Source organism: Microchirus variegatus (genome assembly GCF_963457635.1).
Source record: "Microchirus variegatus genome assembly, chromosome: 18".
In the NCBI taxonomy this organism is placed as follows: Eukaryota; Metazoa; Chordata; class Actinopteri; order Pleuronectiformes; family Soleidae; genus Microchirus; species Microchirus variegatus.
The window spans coordinates 9,115,126-9,121,867 of record NC_139819.1 but is presented as its reverse complement, the minus strand read 5'-3'; positions in this window follow the sequence as shown (position 1 = coordinate 9,121,867).

The following is a 6,742-nucleotide window of genomic DNA, read 5'->3' as shown; positions in this document are numbered from 1 at the left end:
GGTCAAAAAAGTCACAGTATAGCATGTCCTTCAAAAATGATCAAAAACGGCATACTATAGTATGTCGTCCAAAAATGGTCAAAATTGCTCAAAATAGTCATACTATAGTATGTTGTCCAAAAATGGTCAAAAAAGTCATACTATAGTAAGTCATCCAGAATTGCTCAAAATAGTCATACTATAGTATGTTGTCCAAAAATGTTCAAAAAAGTCATACTATAGTATGTCTTCAAAAAATGGTCAAAAATGGCATGGTATAGTATGTTGTCCAAAATTTGATAAGAAAGTTACAGGTTAGTATGTCGTCCAAAATGTCAAGTAAAAATGAAACGTGTAAAAGCGCTATGATTAATATGCTGTATGCTGTTAATACCACGATTAATTGTGAAATCGTAACATCCCTTGTGTACAGTGTTTTTATTTTACGATTTCCCCACAGATGTTCAACAGAATTAACATCAGGCCGCATATCAGATTAGTCAAATGTTTTTATGACTCATTATTGGCTGATTTTAACTGTGTTCCATGGCATTATCCTATTTTTGTTCCTGGATGTCAGGAGAGTCATGAGATTTTATTGTGTCCTGCAAAGATTCAACGAACGAAGAGTCAAAGACCCCACGTTGTTTCACACAATGTATGATGTTCTTTTTCTTTGAGAGCTTTATCGAGCTCATATGACGATGCTAAAATGCTCCAGTTTGGTCTCATTAGTCGTCAGAAACATCAGAAAAGTTGCTTCAAAATGTTGCAAAGGCACAAACACATTTGTCTGTAAGCCAGAGACTAACAATGACTCAAAGTCAGATCAAAAGGCCATGAGGCAAAATTATTGACTTTAAATTGAAAGTGTGTGTATTATTGAATCATTATGTTTCCTGTCATGAATGACAGTGAATCAAACACCGTTTCACAATTAAGAGGATTATCCTACTAATGTATTTGATTTTGTTTTGCTGGGACAGTATTACAGGAAAATAATGCCTTCCTTTTATTTGTATTTCAAAATATAAATACTAAAAATAAAACAATTTTTGATTACAAAATGGAATAGGAAAAACAATTCTAGAAACTAAATGGCAGCACAATACATTTTAAATAAAATATAAACCAACGACAGTTAAATGTGATCTCGAATAAAGATCTTAACACTCTCTCAAGACTTTGTCTCCCCCATGTGGTGTAGAAGAATAACTACATGTTGTGTCGTCGTCTCTATGGTGATGTTTTGTGTATAATATTTCTGGGACTCAAATCTCTGTTCCTGTAGCTGAACGTACAGAAAGATCCTGAGTGGACAGAGTGTTAAAGCTCTCTGTGTGGACTGTGACCAGAAAAACAGAAGACAAGAAATCCTTGTGGTAAGAGTGACTTGTAGTAAACTAAATGTAATGTTTTGCAAGAAGATGTTAAGACATTACAGACACTTTAGACTGCATTATGAAGATATAAAGCTGAAAAATACAACTTTGCATCAGAAAACCCTACTATGGAAACGGATCCTACCACAAGAGAAGCTCCTGCTATGTCCAAACTCCTAGAGGCTGCTGGAAACTGTCGACAGAACATCAACCAGGAGCTGAACCTTCGTCCTGTGAGTGATTCTCTCTGCAGTGAACAGAAGAAGCTACGACACGTGCTGGACTGGGCTCACAGATTCCTCTGCTGTGGTTCTGAGGTTTGCCTGGAATTTTGCAGCGCTGATGGTTTGATTCTGGCAGCGGACAGAAATGAAACGGAGAGGATACAGGAACAGGAAATGTCACCTTTACAGGACAATGTCATGCACAGGAGAGATGAGGTCACAATGAGCCGGGAGGTGCAGCATCCAAGCGTTAAACAAAGTATTATCCAAGACAACGAGACGGTGATAAATGGACTGCACATATCAAATCAAAGACCACAAAAAAACATGTCTGACAGGAGAATAGACTCCAAACAAAGAGCTGAAGAGAAGATGGAAGTTGTGAAGGAGAAAATAGACGTTAAGTTGGAGGAAAAGAAATTAAACTTAGCTTCTATGCTGTTGTGTGATAATAACGATCATGCTAACACCAATGATTGTCTCAGTGAGCCTCAAAAGAAACTACAGGAATCACCGACAGCAAAGCCCAGTTTTCCCTGTCACTTCCAAATTCCAGCGCATCTAACTGTATATGAGAAGTACCAGCTTTGTGTGGACCAGTTGCAGAACCTCAGACTGAGACAAAACCAAGTCAGTGAGCTGGGATGTTTCACCGAGTCCTCTACAAAAGTGCAAAAGACCTCTAAAGAAAGTGCAGCTCCTACGTTGTCCTCCAAACTTTACTCCTCCAGCAGAAATCCTGAGTTTAAAAAACATCTCAATGAAAACACACCACAGGACGTTTCAGCTGCAGAACATCCAGAGGAGACTTTAAAGGAAAGAAGAACTTTGTGTGTGAAAACTGCAGAAGCTGCTGAAGACAAGGTTACTTACTCATACCTGGAGAGTTTGAGAGCTGTTCCTGATGAAGAGGAGGAAGCTGCACTTAATACTTACCCAGGTATTCAACGTCATTATGCATGTTACTGTTATTCTTTTGTTATTGTTGTTGTATAAGTATATATAATATTCTGGTACAGTAATTATAATCAGTATGTCCAACAATGACAATATAGTAAAAATGACAATATTGCTAATATTATATGATATAAGTATTATCACTGTTTATAATGATGATCAGGATTATTGTGTATATAACGTATACGGATATGTATATGATCATATGTCTAATCAAGTACAAAATATATATATGAAATTAAATAGCTATATAAATTAAAATTGGTGCAGAGAGAAGTGGGATGTGAAAAGTGTCGACTTCTTTCCACTCTCTTTTAAACATGTATAATATATAGATTAATGATAATCCTTGTTTGTCATTTATATTGTATTATTATATTTAAATATTGTACAGGAGTAGAGAGAAAAACAACAAATGCATATGATATATTTTATCTGCCTTTATCCTTGCCTTATTTCTAAAGAAAAAAAACAAAAAAGAAAACTTCCCCAAGTCTTTAAAAATATTTAAAATAAACTAAAGTTGAAGACAGTAAAACACTGGTGACCCCAGGTCCGAATCTTCTATTTCTTTTTAGTTTGCATTGTATTTCATCCTCACCCTGTGTCTCTGTGTGTGGGGACCAGGACCAGGACCAGGACCAGGACCAGGACCAGGGCTGAAATATCATCAGCAAAGTTTCAAAGGCCAAAAGAGGATGACTGAGAATCAACTTCCACAGAGACTCAAGGAAAAACCAGTGATGTCTTCAATTACAAATGGAGGAATATTGTCAAGGTTGACAAAATATTGGTTAATTTTTAACATCTGCAAAACAAACGTTGCAGTTGAATATGCTATATTTTGAACAAAAATTTTTGGTAAACAGTTGAAAGTTGTATTTTTGTTATTTGTAGGAAAATGAAAGCACATTTTCTTCACACAAATCATACAATGAGATGTTTGTGTGATGTTACTGTAACTCTACCTTCATCCTCTGTGTCTCCAGCAGACCTCAGTCAGCGGCAACTGTCAAAGACACAAAGAGACGCACAAAGAGACACACATCAGAGGACAGAATGAGGGACACACACAATCTTCATTATGCAGACCTGACACCAACATCACCAGTCACAGGTGAATTAAACAGTAAAAGTAACAGAAAAATAAACTCAAACATTATGATCCATGTCACAATAGGACTTACCATCATCATCATCATATGAATTAATTTCACACTTTATCAGATATCGATAGAACAAACAGTCATTTGATTAAAAACAAGAGAGAAGGGACTTTTATTCAAAGCAAATAAAAGTAGCTGTTGTTAGTGACGACATCTTGGTCTCAGTGTAGGGACTCACCTCTTCACAGACACTGTACAACATTGTTGTTATGGTGAGGAAAATGCTTTGGTTCAATTCACGGTGGCTCAATAATGAAAGTCACAAGAGACTGGAGAAGGGTTATTAAACTGAGCTGATTATTTCACTTTAAAATGAGAAGGTTTCTTTTTTTTTATCCAAGACAAAACTAGCTATAATGTCCATCAATCTGGAATATTCCTACTTCCTACTTTTTTAAGTTTAAAAAATCCATTTGATCCCATGAATGAATATGATTATAAACTTATTTTTGGTTTTTCAGGTGCATCGGTGCATGATGTGAACAACACAGACAGTCAAGATGGTGTAAGGAAATGTGATATTATTCACTTACAAACACACTTCCTTTTTACACTAAAGTGATTACATTACAAAATGTCATATTTTTGAAAATAATATTTACATAAAATTTAAGAATAAAAATTATTAACAAGAGTTTGCACTGTTTTGTAGTCATACAATTGGACATGCTGTTACTTCCTATTCAAATGAATATTAAAAACAAATCAAAAACATTAAATAACCTCTGTCTGAGGATCTACAGGAGTATTTTGTAAGAACTAATCAATAAAATCTTAATAAAATCTATTCTAAACTCGATAAGGAACCAGTGACAGAATGTTCTGGGTAAAAGTTGGCAGTTTGGTTTTGAATAGTCTGCAGTCAAATCAGTAGCTTTTTTATCTTGGCTTAAAATAAAATAATTTATCTGTACCTTTGAGATTTAGAAATCAAAATCAAATCAAAAAAATCAGTAAGTAATGCACAAGTAATCAAATTACAGCCTCATATTGGCCTTGATGCATAAAGATACTTTAAACGTAACATTTTTTATGCTTTTGTTGGAAAACATCTTTTTGTTCAAGAGTTTTCAAGAGTTTTCTTAACCTTTGTCATTACACCTGTCAGCCAGCAGGTGTACCTGTGTGTGACCGCTGGCTGTGTCTCCCTGATGAGGTGTGGCTCCTGGTCCTGTCTTTGCTGCCTCACAGTGACCTGTGCACAATGTCACAGGTCTGCAGTCGCATGCACAAGCTGACCACTGACCACACACTATGTGAGTCACTGTTTGTTGCATGTTGTGTTATTATACTATTATATCATTAAAAATCTTCATCAAAATAAATGTAACGACAATTATTGCCCTGTATTGTGCTAACATAAAAAATATGCAGTGATGTGCAAAGTCCATTGTTTATGAGGGTCGTCTGCAATACCGAAAAAGCCCACTAGTCGGTTGCAGCCCACACTTTGAGAGGGACTGGACGACTTTAGATAAAATGATGTTCTGTTTGGACGTTTGAGGTTTAGGTTAGACATTGAAGGTAATGACCTCGGTCATGGGATGTCCTGAACTTATCAAAGTAACAACACATGGCCTGTTCTCATGATGTCAGTCTTTCCAGTGAGCAAACCACTCCCTGGACAAACATACAGAACGATAACCCAGATCTGCACCATCACATGAGTTCATACTGTTACACACACACACACGCACACACACTATAGCTCAGCGCCAACGTCTTGAATCAGCAAAAAAAAGTTAATATATGAAACATGTCCCATGTTTTGCTGCTTCTCTCTGCCCCTGAAGGGAAACGTCTCACGATTGAAAACTCAACCCTGTCAGAGCGGTGGCTGGTTTCACTAGGCAGACGTCGTCCTCTCAGCCTGTGTCTGTACAGCTGCAGTGGCCTGTCCATCACTTCATACGGGCTGGAGAGGTTTTTCACTCAATGTAGAAATTATTTAGAGGTAAGAAGAAAAAGAAAACACTTCCACTATGTAAAAGACAAGGGGTGTGGAAAATCAGAAATGAGCTGAAGAGCTTTTACATGTACTTTTACATGGACGTCTTATACTGCCATGTTTCTACGGTGGCCTACAGGGACAAAAACCAGTCAGAGCATGAAGGTTTTTTTGCATTTTGAAACATAAGTTTACTATGCAAACAAATAATGGCTTTCTGGTATGTGATGTTCTTAAGAAAGGGAGATTCCTCTCTTTGTTACTATCTGCAGTTTCACCACTAGATTTCACAATTTTGCACGAGCCGCATTTGCCGCCATCGTCACGTAAAAGCAAAAGCAAAACAATGAAATCATTTGACCTTACATCCTTATTCCATGTGCCTGCTGTCACTCTTTTTATTGTTATTCAGCCATTTGTTCCTTTGAGATGAAGGAAGGAAGGCCTGGTCAAGATCAACACTATAACAGTAATGTCACCACAGTTACATCAAAGTATATGCATACATACAGTATATACTGTAGGTATATATACTAATCCCAAAGTAAGTGTTTGCAGATCTGTAATCTATCATTAACTGATGAGGCCATTTGCTAATTACAGGAAGTCAAGGTCATAAGTTGTGCTGGCGCTGGTCTCCATGGTGATCGAATATTACCTCTAATAGGTCAGCTGTGTGATAATGTGACCACTGTGGACGTGAGCTGGAGTGGAGCAACAGACACGGGCGTGAAAGCTCTGAGTGGCGGCTGTGCACGGTCGGTATCACACAACATAATCTACATCTTGGGGACTTTTTTGTCCCCATAGGGAAGACAAGTCCCCATAATGTGACTGTATAATCAGACTAAAGTCCCCACAACATGACTAATAATACACTGCTGTTATATTCGTCCCTTCTGTAGGTTAAGATTAAAATCAGTAATCCTGAATGGCTGCCATGTCACCGATGACCCAATAAAGAAACTCATCGTGAGACACAAAGAAAGGTCAGAAGGCGTTTTGATTTCAGCCTCACTGTGTTTCTGTGTATACGTTTGCCAACGTGTTCAGTTATTATTCTTCAGATATGACGTTTGCAGGTGT